The sequence below is a fragment of the Gymnoscopelus microlampas genome, assembly GCF_963454915.1.
Source record: "Gymnoscopelus microlampas genome assembly, chromosome: 9".
NCBI classification, from domain to species: Eukaryota; Metazoa; Chordata; class Actinopteri; order Myctophiformes; family Myctophidae; genus Gymnoscopelus; species Gymnoscopelus microlampas.
In genome coordinates, this window is record NC_139946.1 from 28,748,599 (window position 1) to 28,768,001 (window position 19,403).

Sequence of the window (19,403 nt, forward strand, 5' to 3'; positions counted from 1 at the left end):
CTTTAGTAATAACCATGTACACATGAGTTAAATATCAGCCTCACTAAAATGTAAATAAAGGGGAGTCATGGCTCGTGGCTGGGGAAGCGGCACAGTAAAATCTAGCGTCTCAATTAACTTTCAGAATTTAACCACTTAAACCCTAGTAAAAATGTATATTATACTTTGTTGACCGGAGTCCAGTGGTGGATAAAATATATACTCAACTACATACTCAAGTGTTCAAAGGTATAATGAAGTACATTTTCTTATTTATATCAATGCATTGCTATATTGAAATTTAGAACATAAAAAAACTCTTGACAATTGAAAAAAATATTGAAAATAGCAGATCTACAAGTTCACAGTGCACACATTGTGAGCTTGTAGATAGGCTATTTCCACTATATTTGAAAATGGGGCTTAATAATATATTTGTGTAAGTTTGGGTGCCAAGAGTTCCTTCCTAGAAATGCTAATTGTCAAAAGTATTATATTTCTATTTTTGAATGCAAGTCATGTGCTTGCAAAAAATTAAAGAATGTACTTCCGATCTACAAGTTCACAACACATCGTGTTGCAACACATTGTGAGCTTGTAGCTCTGCTATTTTCCAGAACGTTCACCTATTATGATGTACCCAGAATAGGGATCCTTGGGTTCATGTAGTTCAACATGTGGACTGTGTGTCACCATCACCATCATCATTTAGTATTGTCGATAATTTGAACTCATTTTGCTATACAAGTTAACACCTGACTGCAATATTCCATTCATATGATTAATTTTGCTGATGTTTGGACGCAGTCACTAGAAAAACATAACATGCAATCTAGCACCACCTGGTACTTAATTTATCCATTTGTTTATTTAGAGTTAAATGAACACTGAGGATTTGACTATGTGGGCTCCCATCAGTCTGACGTGCCATTTGAATGTGACTGGGGAAGCAGGAATGATCCTATAAGTTGATTTGGGGTTCCTGTTCGCTTTAAAGCAACCTCAGTAATCCAAATCTTAGCTGCGCTATGCCATGCAACAGTATGGTGGCCTTTTCCATTATGAAATCCTCTTAAGCTGTTTATTCTCTCTCTCTCTCTCTCTTTTTCTCTCTCTCTCTCTCTCACTCACTCACTCACTCACTCACACACACACACACACACACACACACACACACACACACACACACACACACACACACACACACACACACACACACACACACACACACACACACACAAATATACATACACAGTCACACTGTGTATGTAATATTTGTCCCACAGATGCAGATGGCTCCCGTTTCAAACACAAGTCACTGGACAAGCTGAATTACTCCGTTTTTCAAGCTCCCTCAAATTCTTTTCGGTCCAAATACCATTTTACACATAATCCATATGTGAGGAGTGGCTTTGATGTGCCATAGCAGAATGAGGCCTAATGGATCTCACCCACTACAATAGAGCACTCTTAAATGGCATGTCTGCCTGAGGGAAATCACTTTACTTCAACTTGAGCTTCTTCGTTCCCCACCAGGGACCCTGTGGATGTACCACAACCAGATTACTTAGGAGCAGTCGCCGACTCGCCATATATTTATTTGTGGACCGTTTATGTTTATTTGCAGATAATTACATTCTGCTGTAACTTTTTCTTTTCTTTTTTCTTTTAATCAATATTTATCTCCGATTTAATTATAAAGGCGTACGCTTGACTATCAGAGCAGAACAGAAGTATCTTGTTTTGTTCTTGAAAAGGGCCATTTTCACATTTATGTTTCACTAATTTATTTGTTGCTGTTACTTCATAAATGTGTTGTCAGTCTGCAAAACAAATTATGTTTGTAGTTTTGTTTTAAGGAAATGACTACTAACCTTTTTTCACAGCTGTATTTTGCTCATATTTGTAACTGCGAGAGTGTACAAATGGATACATTTGTACGCTCTCAGAGTTAAATTAACACTGAGGATTTTAGTGTAGGCATTGCCCAACAAAAAGTGTCTGAGGTCTGGCCAAGAAGAGTCAGTCTTTTCTCTTCAAATGCTTCTTTTCCCCAGTGGCCTTGTTACTCCTCTATGCTACAAGCATTTACCATTACCACTAGTACAGGAGAACTCAACTTTGCATTGTCGTTAATACGTTAAAAGCCGGTTGACTCGAGACCTCTGGAAAGTATTACTGCCCCCAGCCCCCCCCCCCCCCCCCCCCCACGTTAGCCCCAGTGTGTGTGGTATTATAGATATACATTATTAAAGCCTGGGTTTCTTTGTCACTTACAGTAAGTACTGTCAGTCCTGGTATCATAAGCTCAGTCCATTGTCAAAATGACCAACCTTGGACATGAACAGTGGTGGAAGAAGTACTCTGCTTTTTTACTTTAGTAGAAGTGTCAATACTATATAAGTAATTCATTACCGTAGTAACTAAAGCTGTCAAATAATTGTAGTGGAGTAAAAATATAATTATGTATATTATTTTCCTCTGAAATGTAGCAAAGTAGATGTACTGTATAAAATATATATACATACTGTATATATATACAAAAAAGTGAAGTAAAATTGTAAGTACAGTACTTATTAATGTACTTAGTTACTTTCCACCACTGGACATAAACATTGGCAGATTTTTTGATGGGAGGGCCATCTTCACACCACAGGTGTCTTCTGGGCTACGGGCCTTGTAAGCAATTGTTCAATAATTAAAACTCTCCTTTCACTCTTCCTTGAACCACATCATCAATTAGCGGTGGTGTAATAGAACGATGTTATTGGGTCAGCATTGATCAAGGTCACGGCACGACGTTAGAGGATGCAGTCAGGAGGATGAGCTGTGAGTGAGACGGGCCCCCGGTGAAACTGAGAGGCCCTTAAAGACGACCATTATGGCGTTAAATCTGGTTAGTAGTTGTACCGTTTCAACGGCCCTTCAAGGCATCTGCAAACAACTTAAAATAGTGCTTCTGCCAGGGTGCTCAGTTACTTAGCAGGGTGTTCAATAACACGGAGAGGGACATGCAAATATTGGTAAGGCAATTAAGGGCAGTCTTGTTTGCCCTGAAGTAGCAGGTAACACTATCCTCCCCATTATGGGTGCCGTGAACTCTAGTGCAGGGAGCACAGAGGAGGCATCACTTTTTACTGTTAAAAGGGTTACCTTCTGATGACAAGAGGCTCGCTTAGGTGTCCTTCGTTGTGGAAATGTACTTGTAATGTAAACCCAGGAGTCTGTCATTCTCCTCCTGAGCCCCTGTTGACTAAAAGTGAAACACATTTACAGGATGTATTGTTTTTGTTTTGTTCCTTTTCTTGTTTTTTAAGGTTTCTTCCTGGAAAACTGGATCTCATATTGCTGAATACATTTACTACCAAAAAAAGAAAAAGGAAAATCAATTTCTGCATTTCTGTGAATTTATGGAGTGGAAAAAAATGGGCTTTCTAACAACAAAACATAATTAGAGTTCAATTAATTACAGTTAAATTCATATGTGTTTGCAATTTTACATGCTTAAGCCTGATATTGATACAATTTACAATATATTCCAAAACATTATTGCCGGATGAATACTACAGTAGCAAATTACAAACGTCTCAGAATAGGACCTCTGGTTTTAATTGATAATTTGATTTCAATAGTTCATTTTGAACCTTTTCAATTAGAAAAACAAACAAACAAACAAAAACCCGAATAGGAATGACCAAATTGCAGGCATCAATGTTATATTTAGCCCTACACATTTTTACCAGTTGGACTCCTGAAAAGAAATTCTTGTTCCATGTCCCCCCCCCCCTTCGGAGCATTCTCTTCAAGAATGTAGTAACAATAATAATGCATTAAGAGGGCTGCAGCACTCAAAACACTCAGTGCTTCCTCTCACAGTAAGTGCAGAACCCGTTTGCCTGCTGTTGAAAGCATCTTACGCAGTGTCCTATGGAGAATAGCTGCCCTCCCACCCCACCACTCCCAACCACCTACACACACACACACACACACACACACACACACACACACACACACACACACACACACACACACACACACCCACCCACCCACCCACCCACACACACACACACACACACACGCATATAGTGGTGGAAGGTGACTGAGTACATTTACTCAAGTACTGTTGCCTACTTAAGTACCATTTCGAGGTACTTAATTTACTTTACTTTAGTGTTTCCATTTTCAACACTTCTACTGCACTACATCTCAGTGGCAAATATTGCACTTTTTACTCTATTACAATTGTTTGTAAACGTGGAGTTACTAGTTACTTTGCAGATTTTGATTATTAATAATAAACATACTTTAACTACTCACGCCCTATGTAATACTCAGGCTATTCGAAAATAGACGATCTACAAGCTCACAACGTGAGCTTGTAGATCTGTATTTTTTGAGTAATATTGAAAGATTTGAGTACTTTTACTTTGGTGCTGTGAGTATATTTTGATGATACATTGTGATACATTGTGGTAGCATTTTACATTGTGGTATTGCTACTTTTACCCATTAAAACAGAGTTTTGGGTTGGCTATTCAAAAATAGCAGATATACAAGCTATCAGTATCGAGCTATTTTTGAACATTTTGGAAACATCTTGAAAGTGTGAGAACTGCTGATGTAGAAGGCATTTGTAGAAGCGGCCTCAGGTCTTAAAGGAGTAGTTCACCCAATTATTATTATAGTAGTTCACCCTATGAAGAAAAATCAGGGAGATTGTTTTTGTTTTTGTCTCATCCCTAAGCCAATCATTTGATGACCAATCAATGAGTCTCCTACTGACCGATGACCCGGTTATCAAGTTATTGGCTCAGGAATCCGACAAAAACAAAATAAATCTCCATGATGGGGTTTGTAATTGATAGAAAATAAGTAATTTTTTTGGGTGAACTACTCCTTCAATGGGTTAATAACAAAGAAAATCTGAGTACTTCTTCCACCATTGTACACACATACATAAAGTCCTTCTAACTCCGGACCACAACACATGACGCCATGGTTTCCGTGGGGCCCGGCTCCTGCAGCTTCCTGGAGCCGGTCCCATCTGAGATCCACACTGACATTGTGAGCCTGCATGTCTGCTGGAGACACCAGCATGGGGCAGCTCTGAGCAGGGGGGGCTAAATCCTCCCTAAGAACACCAAAAGGTCACCAAATGCTGTTTGTTTGTCATCCGTTCGACAATGACACGCTCCAAACGAGAATAGCCTGCGCATTAATCGTAATTTCTGCCGTGTGCCCTGCAATCATCCGAAACACTTGTGTGTGTGTGTGTGTGTGTGCTTATGTGTGTGTGTGTGTGTGTGTGTGTATACTGTATAATACAGAGTGTGTGTGTGTGTGTGTGTGTGTGTGTGTGTGTGTGTGTGTGTGTGTGTATACATACATACATACATACATACATACATACATACATACATACATACATACATACATACATACACACATACACACACACATATATATATATATATATATATATATATATATATATATGTATATATGTATATATATATATATATATATGTATATATATATATATATATATATATATATATATATATATATATATATATATATATATATATATATATATATATATTTATTTATATATATATATACCTGCCCCTTCCATCTAGGCTTGTTCCTGTCTGAATTTCTTGACTCAATTAAAGGATAAAACACAAGACAGACATCTCATTATCTTTCCGTAATATAACCAGTCAAGATAAAGTGTGCAGCTTGCGATAAGTAGAAACATTAAGAATTTCTCTCAGAGAGTATTTAAAGTTGGAACCATTAAAGCGCAGTAAATCAAGTTGCCAGTTGTCTGGGGAGAGGCCTGTATGACTTGGCGTTATCTCTGCAATTACATGGAAGGGAGGAGGATCTGTGAACGATCTCTCTGTCCATTCCCTCTCCCAAAACACATGCACTTGCACGTGCACAAACACACACACACACACACACACACACACACACACACACACACACACACACACACACACACACACACACACACACACACACACACACACACACACACATAGATAGGATAGTGAGAGACAGAGGGAGGATAGCGAGAGAGAAAGACAGAATCTGAGAGAGAGAAAGTCAAGGAAAGAGGAGAAAAGAATACACCATATATATATTTGTTGGATTGGACTGTTTGGATTTCATAACTGGACACGGCCTAGAGTCTTTAAGCCTGATTTATTTTTTGTCGTGTGCTGAAAATAGCAGATCTACAAGCTCACAACGCATCGTGGATGTGGCGCGTTGTGAGCTTGTAGATCGTCTATTTCGGCCAATCTTTGGTTATGTTCACCGCACAAGTTCACAACCCCATCGTACGACAAAGCATAAATTAGGCATTACCACAACCTCCCTTTGGACGTCGTATATAACAATTAGGCATTTAAAAACAAACCAAAATAGAATAATACTCAACGTTACACAGTCTATGAAAACAGTTTCATAGACTGTGTAACGTTGAGACTGCTCAAGCTCTGTTTATTTTAGCAGGTGGGTACTTTCTCCAAGTGTCGCAATTTCATCCTCCGCATTCTCCCGCCACGTCCAACACACACACAACATAACAGTTGCAAGTTGCGATAGCTATTGCTGTGATTGGTCGAGTGCCGTTCCCTTCTGACTCGGTTGTCAACGCCATTACCCACAGTGCACTCTGGTATAGCACAGTACACTGGATTTCACCATTGCACACAGACAAGAGAATTCCATCCTTGAGTGCCATTTCATTCCGCCCCCGAATCCCATGACCTATACATGTAATTATGGGACCAGTTCAAGCAGCTTCAAATGGACCCTGAAGATTGTCCCGCGTTGTCCCCTCAGAACCCATTTTCTGTTTGAGCATTTCAGTCCACTGTTTCTTCATATGTCACAAAGACTCAGAGTCTGTGACCTGAAACAGCCTGAGGAATGCGACTTCACAGGCAGTTTCCTCGGGGACTAATGCGTTTTTGGAGCGGCGACCATCTTTTTTCCCTGTTTAATGAGCTCAGTCATAAATAAATGCATGGCCTTAATTAGCCTGCATGCGGTGGGGGCAATGGAATTAGTGCAGTGCAGGGATGGAAGGCTCCATGCCCGAGTTCTTCTGGAGCTGGTGATCTGGGCGTGGGGAGGTGGCCTTTGAGCAGATGCTCTCCTCGCTGAAGAACTCTGTGTCTCCCTCCTGTTACCTAATCTATTAAGCTGCTCCTCACTGAGTACCCCCTAGCCTGGGTTAGGAGTTTAGAACGGACAGGAAGCAAAATAATTAGCTCGGAAAGACATATATGTAGTATGTGAGAAAAGACATTCTAGAAACTCAGCTTAGGACAAGGTATTGATAGAGTAAGTGAGAAAAGACATTCTAGAAACTCAGCTTAGGACAAGGTATTGATAGCTTGTTAGCTTCTGGCATGGCAGTATGGCACCTATGACTTATGGGTTAATTCTCTAGTTGGTCGCATGACTGTGTCGTGACTCGTGGGACACCAAGGTTTAAAACACCTTGCTAACAACACAAACATCCATTGTACTGAATGTACAGCATCTCAGATCAGTACACAGCTTCCTGCTACCATTTGTTAATTCTAAACAACGTATATATTCTTGGGGCGGAGATAATGTATGGATTCCTGAATTTGAATTGTCTTTGTTCATATAGCTATTGGGTCAGCTATACAACAGGACATTATGCATCTATCTATAGTATTTATTTATCTATGTTTGTACATATATCTCACTCAGCTAAATGATGATGTGATGTGCTGTTACCAGACACTCATTGCATTCATTGACAGTGCCCAGGTGATCTCACAAACAATGAACCTAACCTGGTGCGTGCTTGGTGACGATTGGGTGGCTAATTGCCATCTCATATTGCTTTCTAAATTGCAGTGATATGAGAATGCTGCGGGCTCCTCAGACACTCTGATGACTAACTGGCCACAGGCTGACGAAAGCAAAGAGACGACTGTCACCTCTTGTGACCAGGGACTTCCAATCGTCCTGAGCGTCACTGCTCTTGACCACTCCGTCTTCCTACACTTCGCCCTCTCGCGACAAATCAACATTCGTCAAAAACAATTTGCTGAGAGTGGTCCTAGATGAGGATTGTGGGAAATACATTAGTGGCGGACATTAATAATATTGCTGTTACTGCTGCCGTTGGGACCATGTGTGCGGCTGGCTGCTGGGGTCACCTGAAACCGAAGGTCACCTTTTTATTTATTTTTTTCAGTTCAAATTATTAAGTGCTTCCCCTCTAATCAGATGAGACATCGCACATACTGCCCATGCACATAGCAACCCAGTTTATTTATAGGCTCCAAACTGAAATGACCAGTTGGTTTAATTTAATAGTGAGCAATAGGATTATACACAGAAACAAATTACCTAAGTGGGGGTACTCAGATACCAAAATCTTTTAACAATGATGGAAACCACGGACATGATGTCTCGCGGTATTATTTCATTATTGGGTTTAGCCCCTGCATCTGTCAGCTAGGCCTGGTTCCTGGATGGGCCCAGTCTGTGTCCAGACTGCACAGCTGCTCGTGGCTCACGCAGCCCAGCGCCCCGGCCCTCCCACACTCTGAGGTCGACGGGAGGAGAGGCAGCGTTTGGAGTCCATAGCAACTATACAGGCTCTTTCCCATTACCCAATTACAGTTCGATTTCATACCCCCGTTCAGTAGAAACTAAGTCAGACGTGAAGGTTTCAAGTGTTTTTTATGAATGTCAGGAGACATTCAGTGAACGGATGTTTATTGAACCGACAGTTACTACACAATTGTCTGTTGTCTGTTATTGCCTCTGCTGCAAAAGGACAGTGCATTTAACCATTTAAGTGGTATTTTATACATTGGCTATTCGCAAGAAATAGACTCGCTGCGAGCTTGTGGATCGGCTATTTCCCCCCCCCAAAAAAAGAAGATAATTATTTTGATTTAGAACATATATTCTTGCCAATTCTGTTGCCTATAATGACAACATTGGGATGCAGGGTTAGTGTGGTTAATACACTGAGGTGTGAGGTCTGTGAGTAAGCCAGGGCACCATTTAATCTGACGGAGCCCTCCACCAGCATACAAGAACAAGTGGAATACGTAAAGAGGTTGCAGTAAACCATTTCTCCAATAAGAAACTTGGGTGGTTGGTGACATGGTTTATTTTTTTTTATCCATCAAGAAATGCAATTAGACTTCAGCCTTAATATCTTAGAGGCTGTCACATTCCCAAACTACTCTGCTATGCTTGCCAACTGCAATCAGAAATAACTCTGTCCCTTCAACTTAATGAAAAACAAGTACTTGGCTATAAACTTGTAGTCATCCTCCATCCAATCACATTGTCTTGAGTAATTAAAATGATTAGCTTAATTAGCTTAATTAACTAAATTTGACTACAGGACATGGCCATATGGTGAAGAAAAACAAAGATGGGAGCTAATTAAAGTTAAAATAATGCAGGTTTTAATTAACTCAACCCTTAGGCATCAACATTTTCAAATTTATCCAAGCTGATAATTAAAAAGTCCTCTTGCCCAAGCAACATTTCTTCTCTGAGCTAATTAAATCTGGAAATAAATTAGCAACATGACGCTCCAAATATTAATTCCTGCTAGAAGATGACTTCACTTTCTAATGAAATTAATTAGCTGCACTGGACCTTCAATCAGATTCCAGGGGCTGTCCGTGAGCATAGACCTCATGTAATCTAGCGCCGGGCTAAGGGCCCTAGGGCAGAAATTTACAATTGTAATGAACACTCTTTAGCTGTGTGCCTCTCTTAATATACCGAAAATGAACATGTAGATCTATTTATGCCAAGAGCTTCCTCATTTATAAAGGAGTGGCAAGGGCAGCTAGTTAAAACTTTATTTTATTTTATTTATTATTTTCCTTATGAAAGAATGTGCACATATAACCACAGAGCTGCCAGGAGCACGGCCAAGCCGGGCTTCACCAGTGTGCAAGGTTCCACAGGCTGTGCCTGTGTGTGTGCCAGCCCATTACAGAAGACCCTTGTGAATTCACCCCCGTACACTCTCTTGGCAGCTTGAGGGGGGGTGCAGTAAAACGGATCTGTGTGCATTTTCAAAGTACATCCTTATTGTCCTTATTGCCTGTGCATATCTAATTTATATACTGGGGCGGCGCTGTAAAACACACTACATTATCAACCATTAAGGGGGCTGTTTAAATACGGACCTGCATTTCTCTGGGTTATCTTGTCCCTGATGGAGTTTAAGAGACTGCAATAACATGGTCTTATTGGAGGTTGGCATATGTTTAGCATATGTTTTTCGGGGGTCATAAGAAGCAGCGTCAGGAATAAAATAGACTTAACTGCATCGGATTGAAAAGGCATTTTGTATTTGTATTTATTTTTTCCAGCTTTAGGCATTCGGTCAAGGAAAATAATTACATTTGCAGACTTCCATGGCCTTGGATGGTCAGGTAGTTTCTAGGATACAGCAAGTGTGAAAATATGTTAACAGCACATATACTGTATATTTCTCATGTTTTTCAGCCAGAGTGAAAATGTAGCCATACTGCCATTTAACCACTTAAGCCCTATAGATTTAGTTGACCGGAGTCCCCCAGGGTTCTATAGCTCTGCTCCTTTTTCCCCTCTACACCAAATCTCCTTGCCGGAAGAAGCCGATCTTCAAGCTCACAACACATTGTGTTGCGACACGTTGTGAGCTTGGCTTGTATATATAAGCTAGTTTTGCCAAATGTTTGCCCCAGAGCAGGGATGTGAGGGTTCATGTGGTTAAATGTACATAGATAACACCCAAAGCTAATTATGTCTCAATCTGAGGCTGGATTAAGAATTGAAGCAGCTGTCTAATGTTTATCACGCCCCTAGAATGTCACTCAAGCCTCTCTTCAATACATTTAACTTAGTAAATGCTATCATTAAAGGTGGTGTAAGTGATATTATTTTGTTAAAACATTTTTTTTAACCTGCCCTAGTGGAGACCTGGGCAGGTAGATTATTGTGGGCCAGCAATGGTTTCATGGCAATTGGACGCTGCGTTCATGATTTGAGGCATTTTGTTCAAAACTGGCCACTCCTGCAAACTTTGGAAGCCAATCTTAGCCAATCAGGATAGAATATGAAACATTGGATAGATCTGTCTTGATCACATGACTATAGAGATAATGTGTACCGATTTGCGTGATGTTTGGACAAAGTCTGTCGGAGTAATATCAAAAAATGTGTTTTGCAAAAATCTGCCTCCTGGTGGCGCTATAACAGGCCGATGTGAAAATTGTGGGGTAGAGAATTTGATTTGGCCTCCAAGGAATATGCGTGCACAGATTCACGCCGATCGGGCCAACAGTGCCGGAGATTAGCTGCTCACGGCCGACCGATCGTCACGGCCACGCCTTCGGCCTGGCGAAGACAATGAATAAAGTGTTTGTTCAGTATCAGGGGTCTCCCCATCTCTCCAGCTCCTTAGTAAACAGAAAATAAAATCTTTTGTTTATCCTGTATCCTGTAGTAAGAGTTCTCTCTCCTAATTGGATAAAATTGGTATCCTGACCTGAAAATGTATTTTCTGATTACTGAGCGATGGGGAGCGATCCTGTTACTGAACAAACACTCAAAAGCAATAATTGTTATTGAGTAGGCTATATATCAGAATATAGAGCTATTAATAAATGCTAATTATTAAATAACACAAAACGATCACACACCCCTTAATAGCATCATGTGTACACTGTAAAATGTGTGTTAATTTATCCATTTATATGTCTGAGAAGGTACAAATGGAACCATTTGGTTCAATTTACCCTCTTAGAGTTACATGATATCAAAAGGACATCACACTTACTATTGTCATGCAGGATTCAAAGAACCTTTAACAGCATAAAGACTCTATCTCCCAGGCTATAGGTCTCAGAAATATACATTTTAGGGGGTTAACAGAGATATATACCTCCCCATCTTATGACTGGTTCTGGCCATAATCCATTAAGTATAAGTTTATGACCCACTGGTTTATCCATACTACAAAGAAGAATCATTCGTTTTCCCTCTCTCTCTCTCTCTCTCTCTCTCTCTCTCTCTCTCTCTCTCTCTCTCTCTCTCTCTCTCTCTCTCTCTCTCTCTCTCTATTGTAAACATATGATGGCCATGCATTATACGGACCACATCTTCTCCAAAAGGGTGAAAAAAGAGGCAGCAATGCCTTTAAAATTGGGATAATTATGTTTACTTGGCATAGAGGGGTTTTCAGTCAGTGCAGACATCAAACTATGAAACAGGGGAAAAGCCGGTCTTTTGATTTTGTCAGCATTTCAATAATTAATGCTCTCCTCTGGCAATTTTGATCCGATATGTAAATAATTTCCCATCCCATTATGTGGTGCATTGATGAATATGACAACATTCCAAGAGATGACAGTCCAGCTCGCGGAGTACTGGGCAAAGAAACCCCACTACAATACACTAATGACCCCGGCCTTTAATGTTACCCCCAGCTCAGCTGTCGCAGAATGTCAAATTAAAGGTACAGCTGGCTGGAACGAAAGTGTCTCTGGTCTAAATGGAAGACTCACATCAGTCAGGATGTAGCCGTGATGCACTGGAGCTGAGCTTTAAGCTAGTTATGGCTCACATCAAAGGGGCATCATGCTCGTACCCAACAGCTACCCTTGCCATTTGGATCCCAGTGAGGCCCATGCTTTAGTTACATATTTCAAGCAGCCTCTCATGCAGCCTCCACACTTAAACACCATTAAAATGGAAAATAGAATGTGTTTTCCACATCAGCGGGGCCTTCGTTATTCCAGAGACTTACCCTTGTTATTGTGATGCTAGTAAACAAGTGGCATGTGCAGTAATGTAGTGTTATGTGCACTCCTGGCTCTAGTGCAGAACTGTCTGACAAAGTGGTCAAGAATGTAGGCCAGTGGTGGACAGTAACTAAGTACATTTACATGAGTACTGTACAGTTTATTTTGTATTTGTATTTTTAGATGCTTGGATGACTTTCACTCCACTACATTTCAAAGACAAATATTGTACTTTTGACTCTTAGGAAGGAGGGAGGGAAAAAGTACATTATGAATGAACCACTTAAGCCCTACTTAAAATATAGTGAAAATAGCAGATGCGTTGAGATCTTTAAGATCACAGATTTGTTTGGAAAATGTCTGACTTTCAATACAGCAACGCATTGATATTAAAAAGAAAATGTACTTTCTAATTTGTTCTTTTGAATGCTAAAGTATGTACTTTAACATTCAAAAAGCATGTACTTTTGAATACTTGTTGTAGATGAATAATACTTGACTAGCAATATCTATACTTTGACTCCAGTACTGGAGTTCAGTCCGCCACTGGCTGTAGTGCGAAATTGTCTGACAAAATGGTCAAGAATGTAGACACAATTAGTGCTAGAAAAGTCATGTCTACATATCAACAAGGTGGTACAGTGACCTTCCAGACAAAGGACCATAAACACGGGGATCACAGAACTGATAAGGACATGCTTTATTTCCTGCTCATATGTTTTTATACTGTGTTATGCTCCAAGGAATAATGAATGTCAGCATTCTACACATGCTGGTGTGAGGCTGTGATACACAGTAAAACCCAGAGTGTTTATCTCAAGAAAACTGAACCAAATGGACACATTTGAGTTGCAGATGGATACATTAACAGGAGTTTTTTTTTTGAGGATCGTACTGTGAAGGCTACTGCACCTAAAATTATAATTCTAGATGAGAAATATAGATTAGCAGGAAACTACTGCATCAAGGATGGCTAATTAACTTACATTGCTTCAAGTTATGTCATTTAGGTTAAATAATTTATGATGATGAATTAAAGAGAAAAATGAAAAAAAAACATGATTGATCTGCAGGGTTTAATGGTTATGTTATTTAATGTTCAGAAGGAGAAAATCCTGTTAATGAGAGTAATATCATTAATCACGCTATTATCCTAACATGCATACCTGCAGAAAAAAGAAAGATTCAGACTGACAGTGATTCTGCATTGTATTTTTTCCCCTCTTTTTTCCCCCGACAAAGATTGTTCAGCAGAGCATGGCAGTGATGAACTTTAAAAGGTCATTTAAAAAGGCTTTCATCGGCACCCGTGATGAAACCTTGTTGAATATTTTACAAATTATGTTGAAACCGAACCAGTCTTTGCTCACTGACCCCAAACATATATTTTTCTCAATGCTTTAATGACCTCCTGGCGCCATAAAAGTGCTCATTTCGAGACCTTTCTGCAAATGTACCTGTGACAAAACAAGCTGATTTTGAACTGCGAGCATATCAAGACTCCCCTTAAATGAGTCTTTACATGTCTCCAACTGCACCTTCGGTGACCTACCTTAGACACAGAAGGTTAATCCATGACAGGGTTAAAAATCCTATCTGGCCTTTCTGGTCACATAACGTCCCAATTACTTTAACCATCCTCACAGAGAATGGGGCAAGGGGAAGGGAAGAGATGGGAGAGAGGAGAAATACAATAGATAAAAGTCTGTCTCAAAGTAAAAGATAAGTTCTTATCTTAATCTAATGACTCCACGGGCTTAATTTGTCAGACCTGGCTTGCCTGGAAGAGGGGCTAAAAAAGAAGAGAGTTTCTGGTACACAGTGTTAATAGGGACATCTCTCAAGTCTCGTGTCTGGTAGCAGAGAGGCATCCTTGGAACACTGGGTGACAACAGGGAGATATGTTTCATTCTGTGGATGTGGTTTGGTATTTCTGCTAACAGTTACTAATTAGCACCTTATCACCCTCCAAGTAGCTCCATACTGTGGAGATGCCAAGTGCAGGGTATTTATAACCTACTGTAATTTTCACTGACTGAGGAGATAAACAGCTCAGGGTGGCCATTGGCCAAATTAATTATTTTTATGTATTTCTTTTCTAATTACTTTTTGCAGATCCATATTGAATGTTTAGTTATATTACTCTAAACAACAACTGGTGTATCGATTAGAATATCGGATCAATTCTGCTGTTTCTCCCAAACTTCGAGGATCAGTGTGAGCACAGAATCAGTTCTGTGAGAACATCTCTGTAAGTCACCAGACCATGAATTCCTTTTAATTAATTACACTTACATTGCAGTTAAGAAAAAAAAGAAAAGAAAATGTCTATATTAATTTCTGTCTCCCCTGTGGCTATCCAGGGCCATATTACCACTATGTAACATATGCCGTTTGGGGACACGTTCATCGAAAGTGCCTGACATAACGCATTTACATTGATTTTCTTTTTAAGCATGGACGGCCCCAGTGGGAATCAAACCACCAACCTTGGCAGTGCCAGGCACTACCAACTGAGATACACAGGACCAGAGCTCATTTCATAAAAACATGCTTCTCTGGCTGAAATTTCCTTGATTAGACGAAAGAAAATAGAATGGGAGCAATGTGTGAGAGCAAATCTCAATGGATTAATTTGAAGTGTTCACTGAATTGTGATTCCTTTTTAATTAATGATAGAATTAACCGCTTTGTTAATGCATTCCTAGAGGAAATGAGCTGCTGGCAAAAATCTGCGATGAACAAAAGCACGACACATCTCTCTTGACATTCATACAACTTTAAATTTGCCGATGTCAGGGTGCAGTCGCTCATGTTAGGTGGAATATGTCTTGAAAGAACATTGTGTTACACAGAGTAGGAAGACAAGACAGTGAGCTAGGCTAGGCGGTTGTTTAGTTTGAGGCCGATAAAAGCGGTGCGACCGAGCTGAAGCCTTATGTTTGCAAGGCAGCTCAATATATAAACCGCTCTACTCTACTCTGGTGTTATTGCACTTAATGTATTTTTGTTTTGTTTTGTTTTTTAATGGCAGAGAGCTTAAAAGCTAAATATTAGTGTTTGCCGATGAGTGTTTGTTGTCTGGGTCCACCTTTAAAAGAACATCCAAATGCCGGGGGTTTATTTTGCAGCACCTGATCCAATCAAATGCATTATCCTGCTCTTTCTTTTAACGTTCCCATTTCTATTCTTTGGGAAATCTTAAGTAGTCAGGGCTCAATTCCAGTATTATGACACCATTATGTAATTTGGCTGACATCATGCTTGATGAATTGCCTGATGATTGAGTACACTAGTGCACTCTGGAAGAATCTGGTGTGTGTTTTAATGTCATGAAATGTCTTTCCTCACTCTCCCCGGTATTGTCTCCCACGGAATGATAGCCCAAAATGTTTGGCTTCAAATAAACTGCGTTCTGAAGAGACACAGCAACTAATGGTACTGCTGCTGATCCTATTTACCTACTCGAGAGTTTGTGTGTGCACAGAACGTTTGTTCTATACAAACACATCTAAGACACAAACACATGCAACACTGATTTTTATCCACCTCTGTAGTCATGTGTTTATCATAAACGCACTGTTGAATGAGAATGAGCATTGTGGTCATTCAGTCACTATTTGCCGACAAAAAACATTCCTCTGCACAACAAAGTCCTGATTGCACTTTAAAAATGGACAGTTTACACAACCTTACACGCAAAGGACTACGGAAATATAATGAAGCTTGTGAGCTTCATTATATTTTATCTTTTTGACTTATTATGTACTAACTTATGTATGCATTTCTGTCAATAAAGACGTCAATCAATCAATCAATCAATCAATCAATCAAAAAAAGACAGGTCCCAAATGAAACCACACTTGCAAGAATGATTTACAAATTAAATTCAAACATCCATGATTTATTGTCCACACAATGATGCCAACATTCACTTAATTATCCAGGTACGTTTGGTAATATTTTAATGATGTAAAAATAAGCTAAATCTAAAAATAAAGACATTAACAGAAGAATGGTCTATGTACTGTACGTGTATCATATATGGCCGAACTGTGAATGGACAACGACATGATTTAGCTGGTATTGGTAAAGCCCTTTTAACAGTGGAGTAGTGGAGATGAACTGACTAACTGACTGCTCAGTACTCAAATCACAAATAAAAGACAACATTGGACACTGTAACAAAACAGTAAAAATATGTTAAATGCTTTATGCTGGAAGACTGATTATTTTCTTTCTCAAATATGAACAATGGACCTATTTTAATGTGACAGGTCACTGCAACATTGTAGCGCCATTCATAATGTTTTGGCAATCCTTCCATGATAAACATCATAAATAGCCTCTTCAGGAAAGCCAATATGGAAAATAATTTTGGTCACAAGTACAGGAAAGCTAACTCATGTCCTGGTGGACCGAATACAGTACCTCCTTTAGCAAGGAGATGTATTGGTGCTGTAAATCTAAGTGTTTTGACTCCCTATTCCAGAATATTTTGTGTTTCTACACTTTTTTTGACAGTATACTTAGAGGTGATTTTTGTGTTCAGGCAAGACCTCTTGACAGAAAATCATTTCTTTCAGGAATAATCATAGGGGATGTGGAATTAAGTCAGTGTTGCAGGCTACATCCCCACAACTGCTTTTTACAACCCCCACCCCCTACCCCCAAGCCCACACTCAAATAAATCCATCAAAAGCACAAGGAAAATAATTTGATGTGAACTTTAACGGTATGGGGTGCCAGATCTTTATATCCAGTCATACTTACCATTTAATGAAATCCTATTTGGAATGTGCCTTCATGAGAACGTGTCACTCCTACGATGTTGAAATATGCTGTCTTGAAGGCCTTGCAGCGGTGGAATGGAGGGGGGTTTTCAGGGTGAAGATGAATCTTCATCATTTCTGTGTCAGAGGATATAATATGATTGCACGTTGGGAACGCGCCATTTACAGCGCTATCTCTTGTGCTTGCGTAAAAGGGGAGGTAAGCGCCACTCATGATCAAAATTAAAATGACATTTAGCTACAATCCCTAAAGATGACTTCATATGTCCAGAGCCGGAACCAGAACTCTTTTCAATCTGGTGTCCCTATTTTGAGCCTGTCATTATATTGTCCAAAACGTTTAGCAAGGACCCTAAATCTGTTTTTTATAATTTTATTACCCTATTCCTAGTCCCTTTATACTACCTGTGTACTGTCATTTTTAGTATTATTCTAATTCTTGGTTGTATCTCTTTTTTTTTCCTTTTCTGTGTCTGTCCTGTGTGTCTAACTGCCATGACAACTGAATTTCCCTCGTGGATCAATAAAGGTCTATCTGTCTGTCTGTCTGTCTGGAGGGGAAATGTGCCAAATGGTGGCCTTGAACGCCAAACCTTGCACTTACACGCTGGCATAGGTCTAGTGCCACAGAAACATGGAAGATGCAAGTGAGAACAAAATGCTTAACCTTGTTGGAATTTAGATGGACAGTGAAAATGGTCAAATGGTGGCCATGAACCTCAAACCCTGCGCTTACAATTTGACACAGGTCTCATGCCACAGAAGCATGGAAGATGCAAGTGAGAACAAAAAACTTAACCTTGTAGAATTTAGATTCAATTTAGGACAATGAAAATGTGCCTGGTCTTAAACCTCAAGCCTTGCGCTTACAAACCACTGACACAGGTCTCATGCCACAGAAGCATGGAAGATGTAAGTGAGAACAAAATACTTAACATTGTAGAATTTAGATGGACAGTGAAAATGTTCATGACGGTGGCCTTGAAGCTCAAGCCTTGCGCTTACAAATCACTGACACAGGTCTCATGCCACAGAAGCATGGAAGATGTAAGTGAGAACAAAATACTTAACATTGTAGAATTTAGATGGAGAGTGAAAATCTGACAAATGGTGAACCCTAAACTTTGGTTTACAAACCATTGACATGACATGGCTAACACTACTAATAATCAGGGTATCGACATAATTTCTTGGCAAATCAATCAACAACAAACTAAAATATAAGCGATAAACGGGACCGAGGCATGATAGGCAAAAAGCGATATGCAACAATAGCACAATAAGACGTAGAAACAGAATAGATGAGACAGATTGAGACAAAGCAGCCCATGCAACTAACAATGAAATGAGCATTCTCAACAGCTGAGCAAAGTGCTGAGGGATTGTGGCTATCAATCCAGGGTTAAGAACATTACTCATGGACACCTCAACCCATGGCCATAGACCGGAATTGTATTTGAATTGTATGTTTTGTACAATGTCATTTAAATGTAGTTTGCAATGAGTGAGGTTTGAACCGGAGACCTTCAGAATAAGAGGCTAAAGGTCCTTACACACTGGGGCGATTTTCTTCATGCACACACACTGTTTCAGCCCAGCCCTGCACATGAACTCTGCAGCCGCACTGAGGCCCCTGCTGGAGCATCCCAGCCCAAACATTAACGTAACTAATAATTGGGCCGCGCGACCCGGAAATGACCGTAATAATCCTAAAACGGGAGCGAAAATATCACAAAAAAAAAAAAAAAAACTTTTCTGGCCCAGCGGCCACTACACTTTGTAGTGGAGTAATTTTTTTTGTCAA